Genomic DNA, 19,412 nt, shown 5'->3' on the forward strand with positions numbered 1-19,412 from the left:
ATAAGGGCTTAGAGACAAGGTGGAACAGGAGAGGCTCCCATTATTAGGGACTTACACTGTTGTTCATGGGAAACCACTGAACATTTTCATAAGTGAAGTGGCAAGATTTGCATCATAGATTAGTTACAATGGGGGCAGACATAAAAGGCTGATTGAGAGTTCCCTGGTGGCTCAGGCAGTTAATGACCCATCATTGTCACTGCAATGGCTCAGGTTCGAATCTTGGCCTGGGAACTTCCCCATGCCATGGGCATGGCCAAAAAAGATTGGAATATAACAGGAAGACCAATCAACAGAGAGTGTTGTTGGCATCTATAGGGAGAGGCTGGGTGCATGCAATAACAGTGTGGGAAAGAGAAGCCTTTGGATTTGGGAGCCACCCAGGACACCCTCAACATCTCTAAATTCTTACGTATCCTTCCATAGTCCTAGACCTCTGTCCCTCCATGCTGGCCATTGCTAACTCTGCCTCATCTGGACTTTGTATGAGTGTTCAATCCATTCCTTCTAGCCTTCTCCACCCACTTGACTCCAGGCTCCCCCTCTTGTTATAGCCCGGGCCACTTGGGGGTCTAAGTTGATCCTGAAATTATTCTGAATCATGTATATCCTGGAGTTTCTCTCAATTTTAATGGTCCACAATCACTTATTTTAATACAAAAAATAATAATAAAAATGCTCTTTAAACCCAAGTGTTTTCACGAGTTTGAGCAAATTTACTTGACCACAGAGTTGGATGTAAATTGATGTGAGGACCTAATGTGAATACTAAAACGTTTTATCTCACAAATATTAATGACTTTAATTTTTCAGTGTTGGCCCAGACACTCTTGGGGGTACATGTTCTGCACTACCATTCTGAAATCTGAAAATCTCTGAATCTGGCTAACGGGGCTGCTAATCAGGATTGGAGACCTGTGCCTGCATTTTCCCTCATGCCTATGATGCAGAATCAATAACTAGGGTCAGGATTTTCAGTATGTACTGATCTGGTTGAGTCTCTTTCTCTGCTATTTCCATAATTCAATTGTGTCGTGAGTACTCTTTTATATGCAATTTTAAAACTCCATCAAGGAAATCCACTGAGACAGCAGCTGTTCCATTTAAAATGCTCAGAAATATCTCTGCCAGTTAAAGAAAATATGATTTCAAAGACCTATTTAACCTTTGCACTGATTTTTCAAAGCAGCAGTTTATTCAATTAAAAAGAAACATTTAAAAACAGATAATATTTTTTGCAGTATCTTAGCAACAGGTGATTGAACCCATGCCTAGAACTAGGAGTTGAGATTTTGCCAAAAGGGCCACATACTGGTGATATCTTCCTTTTAACAAATGGAATAAATCTAATATTGTTTTGGACAAGTTGTGCTAGGTTACATCATAATATGAAATTCTGACAACAGTCACACTGCAGGGAGGACAAGCGAGAGTGAAGGTTGAGTCCCATAGCTTTTAAGAGAGAAAAGCAAATACTGCGATGTTGACCTCCATCATGCCTAAGCTTCAACTCAGGTGCCTTTTAAAGTGTGTGTACTTAGGCAAGTGAATTGCCAGGATCCCTGGTCATATAGAATTTAATTGACCCCAGCAGTGAGATCTGCTCCACTCTTCATAGCCTACCCCAAACTGGAGGTACACAGAGAGTTAGAATTAGTTGATTTTTAAGTCATTTGAGAATCTGATACAAGCCTTAGTCTAGAAAGTTGAGCCTAACTTCTCTAGAAAGTTGAGCCTAACTTAGTCTAGAAAGTTGAAATACACATGCAAAATATTCGTATGATTTCTAAAGGTTTATACAACAGGTTAAGCCCAACTTTGAATCCCATAATTGTTTGCTGTGCCCTGGTCATAAATCCCTCCTTGACATCTTGCTAACTTACACAATCTTGGTGGAAACACAGAGAAACAGAGTGAATGAGGTGACGAGTTCTATGGTCCTGAGCATACATCACAATATGACCTACACATTCTTAAGAACAAAAAGTGTAGTAAGGATGCTTGGATGTAAAGTCACATTAATGTTAATTTAGAATGAAGTGAGTTTTTTTAAAAGCTGTTCTGCCCTTGGACATTTACGTGCTGACTGGTAAATGTTGGTAGATGCATTAAGGAAAGCTTCCTTTGAAAAACTGTAATTAAAACAACCTTTAAAACAGTCTCAAGAATGTCTTTGGTCAAGGCTGGTTGTCCAGCTACATTTCCAAAGATCTTAAAGTATATAATAACAACCTAATATGTTTGCTGCAATATCGAGATGATATATGTGAAATATCTAATAGCATGGTAACATATAGGTGCCAAGCATATTGTAGTAATTATTATCATAATTATTGGATAAAAGTATAATCTTGTAGTGTGATGCAATTGCTAGCATCATCTCTAACTCGATTTAGGTGAAGCCAAAAGAGACCACACACTGAAACAGCAAACCATTTAAAATATTTCATAGGGCTATTGGAATCTCTCTCTGATCAGAGGAAATCTAGCTCTCTTCCATAGTCAGCCATCCAGGAAATATTTACTACTTTCAGAGTTCTAATTTATGCCAGGCACTGTGTGAGGGGCCAGAGATTCAAAAATAAGTACACGGTGGTCTTTGCTTTCAGTAGATATATAATCCAGAAGGAGAAAGACACGCATAAATAGATAATTGTAATATTGTGTGGAAAGCAAATGAGATGGGCACACATTATTATTAGCAGACGAAGGAGGTCAGTATAACTTGAGTTGGCAAGGGGGCTGTCTGAGGCCAGGTTTCATCAAAAACATAGATTGAGGATGGAGCTTACTCGCTAACACTTGTAAGTGCAACACAGAGAACCAGGACAGAAGTAAAACTGAAAGTCAGGCGAGGAACATATAAAAGGAAGAGGTACACTGCCCATGTGGCTACAGTTTCACGAGAATCATGGATGGTTTTTCTTTTCCTCACATCATCCTGAGAGATCATATGAACTACTGCTTCTCAGAATAATTCACAGGGTTGAGGAGGAAGGAGAGATAATTTTTTTCCCAAAGGCTTTCTTCTGTCCTCTGACTCCCACTGGTGAAAGTCGATTAACTCTTGGATTCTGTCATTTGGTTCCCTGGGCCAGAGCCCCCAGGGGCCAGTCAACCTCTCTTCGTCAGCTGGCATAGTACACAAGACTCTTCAAGCTGGAAGCTGCCACAACATGGCACCAAAACTAAGGGGCCGGTTCCAGCTCTTGCTCAGTCCTCTATGTCTAGAAAATACAAATGGTCAAGACCTTCAGGAAGGGCTAGCATAGCTGCATGGATCTGGGGCAGAAAGGAAAGAAAGGGACAGAAGCTGGCAGACATCATGACTTGAGAGGAAACAGAACATTTTTTGGTAAGAAACTTCATGCTTTAACAAAGGTTGAGGCAAACACAAGCACTGAATGCAGAGCATATGAATGTGAGAGGGAGGAAAGCTTCTACTGAAGAGCACAGACTTCCCTCTGCAACTACATGCACAATGGAAGAGAATGGAAGCAACCAGAGGACCAGGAGACATTGCCTCCTGCAGAAACATCCCCCATTTTCTTGGGGCAAAACTGGAAACAACTTTCCCCCAAGGATGCACAGAACTCTTTCTCCTCATTTCATCCACCTGTTCTCTCCTGCATTAATTCATTTGTCCAACATCTATTCAGCAATGCTGCTCATAATAGGCACCTGGTGACCAGAGTGACTAGGTCACCTTTGATGTGCTCACATGTAGCAGTGATACACACACAAACAATGCCTGGAGGTAAGCACACCAAAAGAAATGTGTGACAATGGGAACACAGAGGAAGGGACAGGTTATTCTTTTCACTGCATCAGCCAGGAGGCACATATAAACTGAGACTTGGGGACAAAGTTTCAGTTTGTTCTGCTAGGAAAAGAGAACGAAATATCCCCACCCCTGAGAGCATCATGTGTAAAGCAGAGGTGAGAGGGGCATGCTCCAGGCAGGGACTGGTTGTGGGGTCAGTTGAGAGGGCATTTGGATCTCACCCCAAGTCAGAAAGCAGACCAGTGGCAGACCTGGATAATAATTCAGAGCACTTTACTTCCACCAGGCTAATCTTTCTACAAATTGACATGTTTCTCTCCACGTCAAGCAAAAACCAGTTTCAAAGTATTCCAATGCTTTTAAGGCTAGACATAGTGGGGCTACCCCAAAGGAAGGGACAGAGACTTTGCTCTTAGAATGCCGCCTCCGTAAGCCCACACCCCAGACAGCCATACACTAGAGACCTCTTTCCCACCCCAGCTCACCTTGGGGTCAGCCCACCAGAAATGTGCTCAGAGTCACAGCACAGCCGGCAGCAGATAACACCTTCCTTTGCCTTTGATCTGCGGGCATGGTGACTGTCAGATTGTACATTTCCGCTAGTGATGAAAACACTAACAATACCCCAACCCAACCCTTAACCCTGAACCATGAGGTTGATAACGTGCTCCAGAATAAGCAAGGGTACGGTCTGGAGCCTGAGCCCCAGCATGAGGAAGAAAACCCTAAAGAGCGCCTCTCTGGTTTCTGGCATGACACAGTGTACTGGTGGTGCTGGGGGTTTGCTCCTTTGCAGGCAGATGTCACATTCAAATGAAAGTTGTGTTACGCATGGGATCTGACAAAACCCGAGAATGTTTGCTATTAAATTCAGGCTGGCTGGCCCACCCCAAGCACTGAGACAATGTGCCTCTGCGTTGGGAGGGATCTTGGAAAGATGTCTGCAGGCCTTGGCACAACACAGGCTTTCTGGGCCTTGGTGACATATAGGTGCTTTGTAATGCAGCCCATTTGTTATGCTGTTTAAATATGTATATGCTGGGTAAGGAAAGCTAATATCTGGAACAATAAGGTAATCCTATATGCTTTTCAATGAAAAACACGAGTAGAGGGCGACTTGCTGCCAGAGCTCTGCCATTCTGGCTTAATTCTGTCTTTCAGTTACGTGATATCTCTGAAGGCATTACTTTGTTAAAATTGCATGGAGAAAATGAGCCACAAACAATATCCACTCCATCTTTGAGAATCAGGAGGCCAATTAAACATAGTTTCGTTTGGAACTCAAAGGAACAACCCGGGAAGCATTCTTCTCAGCTGCCTAGCCCCCACTCGGCATTGTTTCTAGAAGATGGTATGTGTGGACCAGCCTGGTGAAAGATGAGTGAGGAGAAAAGAGCTATTCTTTCCCAAATATTTTGAAAAGTGCTTCATGGGGGGACCTGTCAATGTTGGCATGTTAGAGGCAGATAGGAGTGTAGCTTCCTCGGGGCCATGATTTTTGGCAATAAGTTCCAACCAGCTAGATCAGAAATAACACTGGTGGGGGTGGGGCTTCAGAGAGAGAGAGAAGCTATTGAACTATAGATAAGCCGGTGCCAATAGAGTTTTGAAGATAAGAGACCTTGCTCCCCATCAAGTGCTACCAGCCTGAGACTGGGGAGGCATCGGAGCTGAGCGGGGCTCCAACAGGCAGCACTTCTTTGCTCACAAGTTCTTTGTTACTGCTTGCTTTCTGCTCTTTGAAGAGGCAGCATGAGTACTGGAAAGAGACCACACATTGAAGTTGGGAAGCCCTGATGTTACCTCCTGGCCCTGGGTGTATTCTTATTGGTGTGAATTATTTACTTATCCACCCTTACCTTCAGTTCCTTTATGAAAATTTGAGTAAGGTCTTAAACTTTCAGAGTTGGTATAAGATATAAGCATAATATATAAAACTGCCAAGCACAGTGTCTGATGTAAATTGGGATATCACCAACAGACACTGTCTCAAGATGCATGATAGTCCCTAAAGAAGTAATTCTGTACAAAACATGCAAGAAGAATCCCTACTAGATTCCTAACAAACAGGACTCTGTTGACTTTGCTCCTGCACTTGATGGCCCCAGTGGCTGCAGAAGCATCTTGTTTCCTCAGTTCAGTTCCTCAGGTCTCACCTACTATGCCAACTCCTCTGAAAACCCTTCAACTGATTCTCTGGCACGGAGAGTTCTGTGAGCCTCTCCTGTGCTCCTAGCATCATGGAACATGCTGGGCTTCATTATGACTTTGTGCATCTATGTCTGTTTCCTCCACCAGCCTGGGAGCTCCCTGGGATTATGTCTTATTTACCTCTGTATCCTCCCTCTCCCTATAGTTAATATAGAGTGATACAAAATAAGCATTTCAAACACATCTGATGAATGAATGGATGAATAGGTGACTAAATGAATAGGATTAAATGAGTAAGAAATTCCTTCATCTCTGAGCTAAAAGTTCAAATAGATTTCTGAGTCATGAACAGGTTTCACCAGCCTTGTCACTAACCATGAAAACCCAGGCAGGATAGCCTTCAGTAGACCGTTTCTCAAATAAATGACAGTCTCCGAGCTTAATTTCTCTGAGTGAATGTCTACTCTGTGGATTCACAGAGTCAGGAAAACCATGATCAGACCCAGAGAGGAGCCCACTGCTGTGGGGGTGGGTGAATTGATATTGTTCAGCAGGCAGAGCTTCCTAGAACAGGTGTCTCCCTTTGTTTAAATGTTTCCAGCATCATTTAGAAAGCATGATTCAGAGCCACCCCTGCATTTATTGGCCCAATTACATCCCCAATAAAACAATTCCTCAGAAGAAACATCAAGGCCCATGTCTATGTGGAGGCAGCAAAAAGCATGTGCCCAAAAGACAACTGTGTATCTCCACAGAGGCTTCCATCTCACCGCCTTTCTGTTCTCAGAAGAGCTAAGTAACAGACTAGCTGTCTTGTTCTCTTGTTCACATTATATTAAACACTCAGTTCTGAGGGCAGTCCTGGTCAATAAGAAATGGAAGTCTGAGAAGACACACACCTACACTAGAGGTAGATGGAAAGGGGTAACTGGGTAAGAACAAAGGACATGAAACATCCAAGGCATTTCAATCACAGAAGCTATTTTTGCTCTGTTAGATGAATAAACATCAGGAAATGGAGAATCACAAGAAGTCTTCAGCACTCCGTTTGCTCTTTCATCTATCAAACCTTTACTGAGCCCTACTCTGGTTTGAGTGTCCACACATGGGATATGGAGCTGCTGGCATGAGTCCTAGAGAATCAAGATTCCCACATGCTCTGCAGGCATTGACAGAGGGCCCTGCAAGTAAGTAAATACTCCTTTCATCCTGAGTTAATTCCTAAGATTCTTAGAGAGTATAACTTTAGATTTTCAACGAAGCGGGTTTGTGGATCGTTCACCCCATTGTAGACAAATTTACTATCCAGTAGTTAGCAGTGCTCAGTAATTCTTCAAGTCCCTGAAGGAGCAGAACCTTCTGCTCCAAGATTGCTCTTCAAACAACTGAGAGGAAACCAGATAGCACTCTCTCTCTGAAGGCAGGCTGATTTCTAAAGAGAAAGTGATGCTGACTCCAATTTATTTTCCTAACTCGTCAACTAACTCTTTCCTCCTTCAAAGGAGTGAAGGGTAGAGAGGGCTAGAGTGTTTCACTGGCTAAAAGTCCCTCTATGTAGAGATAGAGGGATTCCCCTCTCTTGATGTGACTAATACTCATGCACAGCATTCTCTTGGGCTAAGCATGGCCTGCTGTCCCCAAGAAAGGGAAGAGTTAGTCCTACTCTGTTACCTGGACTTCAACATAATCACGATGAAGTACTCAGGGACATTATAATTGTCAGTGGGAAAAAAATCCATAAAAAGCAAATCCAAAATTTAAATGAGTGCTCTCCTCTCTCTGTGGGATCTTGTCCCCTTATTCCTCTATAGGAGGAAAAATGAAGTCACAGCAAAGTCGGTTAATACCTAAAATTTATTCAGAATTGTAACAGCTAGTTACGGTCTGGGTCAACAAACATTTTCCTAATTTCTCAGAACTTCTGCTAAAATGATTTGCCATGAGATTTGATGGTCAAAATAACTGAACTCTAGGAATGGTCTAACACAGACTTGAGGCTATTTCTTAGAAACCACTTAGTAAAACTAGATAATTAACAAACATTTCAGATATATGTTTAATGCTTAAGATGGAATGTATGGAATGTATTATTTCTAACAAAAGTTAATTTAAAAATTACTCAAATATTTTCCATTTTTCCAAGCATTATAGCTAGCCTGGCTTTTACTGTATTGTCATTTAAAACAAATAAAACTGGGTCATGATTTCTGACAGTTAAATAAATATATTCTGTTGAGCTTAAATTATCATCCATCTTAGCAAAAGGGTTATATATTATATTAGCAGTCAGTGACTGATTAGTTATTTATTCTCTTAAAGAGTAAATGAAGGAGATTAATATTCTGATAAGCTTGTCACTGATTTCTTAGGAGTGCCTGGCTCTCTTTCATCGCTTGAACTATAATGTGTCAGACATAAATTCCATTATAATTACAATTGGTACTAATGCCTCCCAAATTATATTTAATGGAAAGGTCATTATTGTAACTACAACTAATTTCTTTCTTAAAAGTTCTAAATGGATTTCCATGAAAAAAATATCATAATTAAATTAATGTTGAGGAAAGAACAGTAAATAAATCAGAAGGATTATAGGTTTTTAAAAAAGAGTGTATTTTGCTTATTTTTCCAGCTGGATTACATTTTTTACTCAAGTTCTGCCAGTATTGGCTTTTGGGGAATAGTGGGAGAGGGATGGGGAGGAGGTGAAGACAAGAAGAAAAAGATGGGACCTCATGTTGGCTAAGTACGTGGTATGTTTCAGACAGTAAAAGGTGATTAAAACTCAAATCTCTTCTTCTAATTCTTACAACAACCTGGAAGCAGATATGTTTCCTACTTTACAGAGAAGCAAAATGAGTCTCTTAGAGGTTAAATCCCTGCAGTTTTGCTCTACCAGGGAGAGTGAAGAAATGAAAAATAAAGCTAGGTCTTTCCGGCTCCAACCTTCTACTCCCATAGATAACAGTTGTTGCTTCTCATTCTTCTGGGTAATGACAGCTGCTGGCGAGAGCTCCACATTCCCGCCAGTGAGATGGGTAAAGACCTGACCTAGATTATGCTGGAGCAAGTGACGGGGAGACCAAGCCTGTCCTTTGGTACTCAGAGTCCGTCTCTGATTTTTCTGTTAGCTGGGTTCTTTTATATAAGAAACAAACAAAATAGTAACTGAGCCAGTATTTTGGCAGGATGACTATAGTGCTTTTTACATGAAAACAACATGTTGTGAAATGACCATGCTGAAAAATGGCCATGGGATTTAAAATTAAAAGACACAAGTTTTAAGTCTTGAGAAGCTAGACATAAATTAACAAACATAAGACCTATTTCCCGTAAATTCCAACACACACACACACACACACACACACACACACACATTGATCCCTATATGAGATCAAGTTTACTTTGATAAACTCTTTAGAAATAAGGAGTGCCTCTGGTTATATGACCTTGCACAAGCCACTTGTCCACCCTGATCTCAGTTTCCTCAATTATAAGTAGGAAGATTGGATCACATCAGTGGTTCTCAAAGTGGGGAACTTTTTAGAAATGTAGATTCTTGGGCCCTATCCTTGAACTACTACCTTAGGTCATCTACATAGGGCCCTATGAAGCTCTAAAGGCTCTGTGTCCCACTGTACTTTGAAAATTACGTTGGCTTGGGGTTATCAGATACAACTTAGAATAGATTTACAGGGAGAGCCTGCTGAGTAGCATTGAGAACTATGTCTAGATACTCATATTGCAACAGAACCAGGGTGGGGAAAAAAAATGTATACATGTAAGGATAACTTGATCCCCTTGCTGTACAGTGGGAAAAAATAAAAAAATAAATAAAAAAAGAAAATTACATTAGTATCAGTACTTTATTCACTGTGGACAACAAACACTCATTTAGCATCAACTGTTTGTCTGTTGGAGGCATCCTTTGATGCATAGAGCCTCGACCGCCTATGTCTTAAGGATTTCACTGTCTACCGAGAAGAAAAAGACAAGTCAACAGAAAGCCTAGCATGATAAGTGTGGTATTAGTGGTAATCCCAGGGGCTATGGGAAGACAGAAGAGGGAGGAGAGACTCAGCCTGGAGGAGCTTTAACTCAGGTAGGTGATGGGGGAGGGAAAGGGTGAAAACTCAGGTTGTCAGAGAAGACTTCTAGAAGAAGGAAACTTTGAGATCTGACTATTAAGTCCAAATGAGAAAAGTATTAATTTACACATTTTACAAGGAAACCTGAAAATCACAGCAAAATTTCCAAGTGCACACAGCTATTGAGTGAAAGAGATGACACTTAAAGGCATATCTTTGAACTTAGAAACTCCTATTTGATTCGATTTTCTGCTTCTATAGTTCTTATAATAAAACAACCATTAGGGGACAATGGATCCCTCCCCCCTTCCCCCTCCACCAACACCACCCCCCCATAAGGTACAATCCCTGTAGGTCTGAGGGGGAGGGAAGTCCTTTAGTAAGTAGTCAGTGAGGCAGCAGTGGCGGAGAGCTGGGGCCCAGGCATTCACCAGTAAGCCTATTAAATGTATCAGATGTCATCGGTACCTCCTTTATCCTTCTCACTTTGGACCTCACAGGCTGATAAGAAGGGGAAAGCGTTATAACCCAGAAGTAAAACTGTTGCATGATTATAACCCTGACAGCCTCCCTCTAATGAGCTTCCCTGCAGATAGGGAGAGGGGAGAGTGCTTTGATCTCCAGGAACAGGAGGCAGAAAGGACCACTGTTTGGAGCAAAGCCGTCTGATGGGGTCCAGTCTTCCAGTAATCAAAGTCACAAGCTACCATCTGAGCCATTTGTGAACAGCAGATAAGATTAGCTGCTCATTTGATAGATCAGCCACCACCATCAATGGAGGCTAATTGTATCTGAAATATGACCAGGGAAGTGTCAGCTCCTGGAGACAAGCATTTCCTTTATCCTGAGTTTGAAGCCTGAACAACATTTTGTGTTCGAAAATTTGAGTTAAATGTTAATGCATGCAGCATTTTTCTCCTTTGTCCCCCAGTCAGAAGAGGAAATGTAATTTTTTTAAATTAGACATCAATACGTACTTATATTTTTCCAAAGAGTCTGCATTACGGCATCAGAAAATAAATCCTTTTTGGGTGTGAGACTGTGAGTCCAGGAATATTTGCTCCATGGAATACTTTCTTAGCTTCAGAGCTAAAAAAGGAAAGTGCTCCAGCTTTGGAAAATCATGTCCAGGAAGATGGGCTTTGAAATTCTAGAATGTTGTGTGGGGAAAAGAAGGGATGATTGGTCAGTTGGAATTTGAAGGAATTTATATGGGTAGCATTTTGCCTCAGAGGCTGATGTGACTGACAGCTTTACTTTCTTCAAACCTATTCCCATGTCTATAGAACTTGAGCTCGAAATGAATCATGATCATGCAGCTTGGACGGCCCTGACACTTTGGCAAAGGAAGAAAGCCCATCGTTCCACTCCACATCCGCTGAAGTTGGGTCTTTGCTACTTTAGAGAGCATTTGTTCTTTTGTATTCTCCAGGCACAAGAGCGTTTGGATTCTGGTCCTCTGTGAACATTTCTGTCCATATTTGTAAGTCATTCTAACCTTCCTCTTTTACAAAGCAGACAATGCAAATCCCCCACTCCCATCTCATTGTGCAGCAGCTCTGGCTGCTCTATTTCCAGCCTGGTCCACTATAGCTCTTAAATTGCTAGGTTGTCCCCATGTCCAGGCGGCTAGTAAAAGCTGCCTGAAAATGGCAAGGTATGATGAGAAGTACCTCATTATGGCTCCCAAAATACACAGCCCCAGAATAGCCTTGCTCAGTTGGGGTAAGAAAAGAAGGAGGGGACCAAGAACAGAACCACTCAAAGTCTCCCACCCACTGAAAGAGCACGAGAAAACTTCTGTCACCTTCACACAAACTCTCAAGCTATGATGGCATGGCAGGGACCACCTTCATGGCCTTTCTCCTAGTTCCTAGGTTGGGCTGACACCTGTCCTGCTAGCGTCTGACATCTCAGGTGTAGAAACTATCTTCACCCTGAATAAAGTAGTGACTGTGGGGGCAGTGCTCCAGTAGGGCCTCCAGGTTCAAGTCTCAGAACCACAGAATATTACAGAAGGAAGAGCTGTTATAATCAACAGCACCCTTAAAAAGCACCAGGCACTGTGCAAAGCATTTTCACTCCATAATTCATTTAATCCTCACCAGTAACTTCAGAGGGAGTTACAGTTATTATTTCTTTGTTTCTTTTTCTTTTTTTGACTTTTATCCTTTTTAGGCCCACACCCGTGGCATATGGAGGTTCCCAGTTTGGTGGTCAAATCGGAGCTATAGCTGCCAGCCTATGCCAGAGCCACAGCAATGCAGGATCTGAGCCACATCTGCAACCTACACCATAGCTCACAGCAACGTTAGATCCTTAACCCACTGAGCAAGGCCAGGGATCAAACCCACAACCTCATGGTTTCTAGTTTCATTCGTCTCTGCTGCGCCATGACAGGAACTCCTATTATTTCTGATTTAAAGAGGAAGAAAGGTTTATCATATTGCCCCAGGAACTCAGAGTAAATGGCTGAGCTGGTATTAAAACCAGATTTGTTCAACCGATGGCAAAATCTTTACTTTTTAATATTATGCAATAGATTACTTGGAATATTATTCCAAACTTATGTTTTGCCACAAAAGATTTGACTGACCCACTTCAGTAACCCTACCCCCATCAGGATAACTTCTAAAATTCCTTTTTATTATCCAGTTTAAAAATGGCCAGTCAAGTTAACTCTAAAAAAGCATGGCTAGGAGCATCTCTGAAACACAGATGTGCAGGTGCTTTTCCAAAGCTACATAGTCATGGGATGCTTGAAAACAGAAGCCAGGACTCTTATCCCCCAGGCCATTTCCCTGCTTGCTCTGCATTTGCTCCAAAGCATAAGGTGAATCCACTCTGTACCTGCAACACATTGGGATGATGCCAACAGAGGATGCCAAAAGAAGGCTCTTCTATATCCAAGAAGACGACACAAAATATCGAGGATCAAGTGCAAATTTCTAAGCACTAACGATGAGCATGAACTTGCTTTCTAGAACACATTGTAATCAGTTTTACACAGTCTCCCAAAGATTCTAGATGGCTAAGGATTGCCTACTTGACCCAATTACTCACTCCACATATTAAAATACTGAGGTGTGAGGATCATAGTGCTTTGCTAGGTCTTCTCTGGACCTCAGTAAATGGGGTGTGAAATCAGAGAGACTCAATGGAGATCCAGTAAGAGAGAATTTGTGACTGCCAAGTTCTATGAACTCATTCCTCAGGAAGTAAGACAGCAGAAAGTGCTCTGAGATAGAGGGAAAGACAGGTCCTTTCCTGAAGGTTTGTGGGTGAGGAAGAGCACAGGATGGGGAACATTACCCACCATCTGAGGAGCTTCCTTAGGCCTCCTGCCAACAATCATGGCTCTGCTATAAGCATCTTAGGTTGTTCAGGCAATATGGCTTTTTTTCTCCCTTGATCTTACTCACACTTGCCCAGTTTTTACCTTTCTATGCAGTTTTAGCTCATATCTGGGAGAAGCATCTTCAGCCATTTACAACATTTTGGTGCTCTGAAGCGTGATTGAATTCAAGGGTGTTTGCAGAGCAGGCTCTGTGCTGGGAGCAGGAAAGCTTGTGGAGCTCAGTCTCTGGGCATACCCAGGGGTCAGGCTTCCCCAGGAATTAATTTTCCCCCAAATTCCAAATAGGAAAGAGGGATAATTCCAACATTGCCTCAGAAATCAGGAGGCCAGGTTGTTCTAATCCAACATCCTCAACTGTCTCACTTTGAGCAAAATCCTTGATTTCTACCCTGGAACTCATTTTTTTCATGTCAAAAATGAGGAACTCCTCTAGCTCTTACTCTAAGTCCATGTTATTTTAAATCTTTGCACGTTTCCTCCAGGAAGCATTCTGAAAGAGGCTGACTCTCAATAGGCACTAAAAGGATAAGGACAGACAGACAGAGGGACAGACATACAATGAAATACCTGACCACTGCTCTTCAAATCTGTCAAGGTCATGGAAGACATTAAAGGACCAAGAAATTGTCACCCATTGGAGGAGACCAAGCAGGAACAACATCTAAAGCAATATGTGGGATCCTAGAACAGAAAAGGGGTATTGGTGGAAAAACTGGGTTAAGTCTCTAAGTTAACAGTTTAGTTAATAGTATTGCGTCCCTGTCAATCTGTTATTTTGATATCATGGTTATGTAAGATGTTGCATTAGAAGACATTGGGTGAAGAGTATATGGGAATATCCTATAATGTCTTTGCAAATCTTGTTTAAATAAAAAAATTATCTCTATATAAAAAAAACTAAAAATAATAAAAACATGAGTATCTATTTTCCAAGAAAGCAGGACTATAAATTTCTCAAGGCCAGGAGTCTTCTTTTCTCTTTCTGTATTTTCCTTAGCACCATACAGGTATATGACAGTAAGTTCTCAAATTCCTATTAGAATCAAGTTAGCCCCAAATTATTCACTACCAAATTTTAACCTGGGACAGTGCAACATATAAGAAATTGCACTGTTGTCACTGTTATAAGAAGTTAGTATTGCAATTGTGGTATTTCTACAACAAACAAAAAATAAAATAAAATAAAATAAAGTCCAGAAAAATGTCATTATTTCCTGTCACCAAGGAAAAGAAATATCTCCATGTTCAAGTCAGATAATCAGACCAATTTAGGAAAATGAAAAGAGAAAAAGTAACAACACAAAAGATCAAGTGGCTCCTTTAAAAAAAAAAAAATCATCGTTGCTATGTGGACTGAGCTGGAGGCTCCAGATAACAGTAACCGCTCAAGAAAAATAAGAACAAAAAAAAACCCTCGGAGCTTTCAATTTGTTTTTCATAATAAATGAATTGCCCCCACCAAAATGCAGCCTTGAGGAGTTAATTAAACAGCTGCCCCCATGGCTGATTCTGAGATGTTAGGAGGCCCATGACAGGCTGCTAAACAAATGGGGCAATAAAGGTGTGGGCTGTTTGACTTGATTGAAGAGCTTGAGTTTTTCACCCCTCAGTCTCTAAACCATCTGGAAGTGAGTTCGTGGAATGTGGGATGGCAGCCTCTCTGCTCTTATCTACTGATAAGATTCTCCGCCTCAAACACGTGTATTAGAAAAAATATTTTAGACCTTAGAGAACTTGCGAATCCTCCCTCTAAATGTTGTGCTATAGCACTGAAGAAAGTACACTTGTCTCACATATTGTCCCCTCTGAGTCTAGGGCTTTTGATACCAAAATGAGCCAAGAGTGGAAAAGTTGATCTAAAGGAAAACCGTGCTTGGGTTTTAATTCTTGAGTTGCATCCACCCTCTCTGAATCTCCATAAATATTACGCTATAAAGGTTAGGCTTCTGAGAGTTGCCCTAAGATGAGCCTGCCATGCAAAGAATGTTGGAGCAAAAAATTTGAGGATAAGGGCCAATATCTTTCCACACTTACAACTGCTGTTCAAGCTGAATCATAAAAGGCAAAATTTCTCAGAGTGAACTACAACTTCACCGACAGAGGTTCAGGTGTCTGACAACAAAAAGGTTTGGCTTCTGGGAATGAAAGAAATATGAAGATTGTTCTTTTCGCTTTTAAAGACTAAAAATGAGAGAGTAGAAGTTGTGTGTATTGTTGCAACTGATGTGTGTCTGATGGGAATGATATATGAGATTGTGTGTGCCTGGGAGTGTAAAATTAAATTCAGACTAAATATAATAAGAAATAGGATTAGATGAGACTAGTGCTATCTTGGGTGAGATGTACATACACATAAATACATCACACACACACATACAAGAACTGAAGGGATGCAGTAGCTTCAAAAAAGCTTTCAGAATTCCACCATTTAATTATTTGGTTCAGTCCTCTATTTTTGAGCTCCTAGGATATTCCAGGCACTAAGTGGTTCCTAGGAATATAAAGTTAGGTGATACTGCTCTCAAAGAGTGTGTAACCTACTGAAATAGAGGATTCCCACAATTATAGGGCTGAGTGATAAGGGTCACAATAAAAGCAAGTTCAGATTGCCCCGTGAGGCCAGACACAGGTAGCAGTAAACAGAGAAAATATCTAATGTGTCATTTGTTCTTCAAAACAGAAGACGTTTCTCCATTCTTGGCTTATCCCACCCACCCCAGACTGATCTTTAAACTCAAAGAAATATTAAGGCTTTAATATTTGCGGAGCTGGAAATAGACAACAGCACACTCGATCAAATGTTTCTTGATTCTAGTCTCAAAAATCTCAAGCTTAAGCTGTTTGAATGATTAGTGAAATTATTTTCCAAAGAACAGGAAAACTGCCATTTAGTTGCATTTACCCCCTCAAATGTTCTTTAAAGCACCTTTCCTGTGCCAAGCACCGGTGCCCATGCTAGAGAGTTTGTTCCCTTTCAGAAGGGTCTATTCTGGAGTTAATTTCTTATAAAACTTAATTGATTTCATAGTGAAAAAGTGATCCCATTTCCCTTTCTTGATGAAAAGCAAAGTGATAATTTTATCTACACAATCCCACTAAAGTCAGAGAAGTTGTTTAAACGCCTTATAACTAATTGCAAAGGAACATAAAGATAATGATGGTCTATTGGACAAAATGATTTCAGACATCTTAGCTTTGGTCAAATGAAACCAATTAAGTTCCTTTATGCATAGCTGAAATATTAGTATAATGCTCTTGTGGAACCAACTAGGCAAATCAACCTGCAGATGTAGCAGCCATGACAGATCAGTTGTGATAAAGTTCAGTTGAAATCAATGGTTCCCTTGAAAACATCACAGCTCTTAAAGGCCCTATGTCTGTACTCACACACAGAACCCAACTAACTCTGTCTTTGAATTTATAATTATTTATATTATATCCTTAAAATAGCCTCAAAAATGCCCCAAATGGATATTCCAAGTTCTCTCTGCAGCTCTTCAAATAGGAACTCTCTTGATTTTACCAATTGTTCTCCTGGGTTTTGTTTCTCTGGCTAAGTGAGAAAAAAGCTTCTGCTTCCAGAGGTCAAGCTTTATCTTGATTTAGCAGGTTGGGCCTCTGAATCACTGCTATGCTCAGTAGCAAAGAATGCAGGCTGGGAAGGATTAATTACCAAAGCCAGTAATCTTGACTCCAACATCCAAAAATATGGGGAGGTCCAAAAAAAATCTTGAAAGTGATTTGCAACATTCTGTTCAAATCAGTCTCATGAGTAATGTCACTCTGACACCTCTTACTCATGTAAACATAATTATCACAGACACATCAGATATGCTTTCTGAACCTTCTCCTTTTCACCCTAAGGCTCAATTTTCTCTCCTCTGAAAGAAGATGAACACAGTTGTAGTTAATAGCTTCTTCCTCTGTCTTTCTAGTCAAACAAATATCCTCTAAGTGTAAGGATGCCAGTAGCCTGTTTTATGACAAGTTGTGCCACTCCCACAGGCGTGGGCAAAAAATTAATTATGTACTTTGGTCTCAAGCCCAGAGGACATAGGTTCTCTGGTAAGCTGAACCAAACCCTGCAATTCCTGTCAATTCACATCAGTGAAATCTCAGTTTACTGAGAAGTAACTAGAGAGGAAATTCCCGGTTGACCAATGAAACTCCTAAACAGGCACCACTTTCATTTACTTCGATCTGGGCTTAGCTCAGATTTTGCCTCAAGATCACATGTCTGCTGTATCACAGGAGTAATTCTATGAATGAAAATATGTATAGCTGAGATTATTCATCCATTGAACTTAAAGGTATCACTGATTTGTATATATTTATAATATACATATCTACACATATCTATCTAGACATACAAAACCATACCACTTGCTAGAGTGTAATACTACCTAAGCCAAGGTCCTAGGTTCGGAATACATCCCCTCCATCAGTAAAAACTCAATACAATTATTGGGAAAATTAATAGGAAATGAGGAAAAGAAGCATCTCAAAAAATGATATAAACAAGTTTCATTTAAAATTTGGAACCTAATACTACATGCTAATGTCTGGGCATAAATACAATTAAACTCAAATAACTAACAAGAAATTGTGCTAAAACAGCTGATATAACAAGAACTGTAATTGTCAGGGGATGCTAAAATCCCAAAGCTTATTATACACATGTACCCAATATGTGTCACATGGGGGAATCTTTTCCTTAACAACAAACCATCATGGATTTTTTAAAATAATATTGTACCAAAGGAAGGACTTAATTAACTGCAGATTTGGAAACTTACATCCATATCTACTGTGTTCAGCTCAAGGTTGGGAAAGAGGCACATCCTGAGACTTGACAGAAAAGAAGGAGGTTCTGATGGCTGTGTATTTGCTTTGCTGTCCTGTAAAAGATATATGAAAATTAACATTGAATAATTAACAGTCCAAGTGCATGTTTCTTCTCCTTTGAGCCAGCATCTATGTATCTAAGATTATATTTTGTCATTCCTTTGGAAAGGGTAAAGCAGGAAGGAATGTTTGTTCTACAACCCCAAGGGAATCAGAGCTGGGGGGCAGTGGAGGATGGCTGGATGTGTGTCAAGTCACCTGGTCCTAAGTGTTATGCTCAAAGCTCAGTGTTTCCTAAACATGTAGGGGTGGGATGGGGAGTGGCTGTGTTACAGGACCACCAGGAGCTGGAACACTCTTGTGAACTTACATTCTTTACCACCTTCATTGTCTTTTCAAGAGAGTCCCACTGCTCTTAGGATCATGTTCAAATCTTAAGCAATCATATGAGGTCTTTAGCTCAGGCTAAACACTACATCCTCCTTCCTCATGACTCATTTCTACAACCTTCTACCTCCTATCTTTCCACAAAACATGCATCCATGTATGTGCTGGGTCAGAACTTATCACATGCTTCCTGTGTGCCAGGACTGATCCAGGCCTTGGGGATAAAACAATAAAAAGACAAGTCCTTTCTCTGAAGAAGCTTATATTGGGGGAGGGACACAGTGAAAGCCAATAAACACACAAGCCAATAAGTAAGTGAACAGTACTTAAGGGGTGATAAGTATTTGGAAGCTAGATTAAAGAGGATATTTCCAGGAGAAGGCAGGGAGGATTTCTATAAGTAGAATGATCAGAAATGTCTCATTGTGAATGTAACTTTTAAGTAAAACTTTTATCCAAACAGAAGAAACAGCGAATGCAAAGATTCTGATGGAGGAGTAAAGTTATCTTGTTCAGGGCACAGAAAGAAGTCCAATGTGGCTGCAAATAATGTTTGAAACATGATGACTATAGACAGAATTCTAGGATGGCTCCCAAAATTTCTCACAGGAAGTAATCTTTTCCACTGTATTCCATCATCTTCCCTTCTTATCCATGATGTATGAGATGGCCAGAAGAATGTTTATCTGGATGTTCTTCCATGTATCCAAATACATTTAGCTCATTTCCAATTGTTTCCTTTGTTACTGGTGTTTTGTTTTTGCTTTTTTGTTTTTGGTTTTTTTTTTTTTTTTGGTTG

General features: G+C 40.7%; 2 long non-coding RNA genes across 6 annotated transcripts in view; one reads left to right on the forward strand and one right to left on the reverse strand.

Moving 5' to 3' along the window:
* Positions 1–14,002, forward strand: part of LOC106509894 — a 99,806-nt gene extending 85,804 nt beyond the window's left edge. Inside the window, exons 2-3 of one of the 3 annotated variants that reach the window (XR_002342976.1) lie at positions 6,933–7,122; positions 11,310–12,230. This is a non-coding gene — a long non-coding RNA (uncharacterized LOC106509894). Of the gene's footprint in view, positions 1–6,932; positions 12,231–13,863 lie in introns of those variants that run through there. The other 2 variants (XR_002342974.1, XR_002342975.1) reach the window with 2 other exon arrangements.
* LOC106509892 overlaps positions 1–19,412 on the reverse strand; it is a 479,383-nt gene that overhangs the window by 214,455 nt on the left and 245,516 nt on the right. For 2 of the 3 annotated variants that reach the window (XR_002342970.1, XR_002342969.1), the window contains exon 4: positions 18,178–18,279. This is a non-coding gene — a long non-coding RNA (uncharacterized LOC106509892). Of the gene's footprint in view, positions 1–12,389; positions 14,063–18,177; positions 18,280–19,412 lie in introns of those variants that run through there. The other variant, XR_002342971.1, reaches the window with a different exon arrangement.

This window comes from Sus scrofa, chromosome 3, assembly GCF_000003025.6.
Source record: "Sus scrofa isolate TJ Tabasco breed Duroc chromosome 3, Sscrofa11.1, whole genome shotgun sequence".
Classification (NCBI taxonomy): domain Eukaryota; kingdom Metazoa; phylum Chordata; class Mammalia; order Artiodactyla; family Suidae; genus Sus; species Sus scrofa.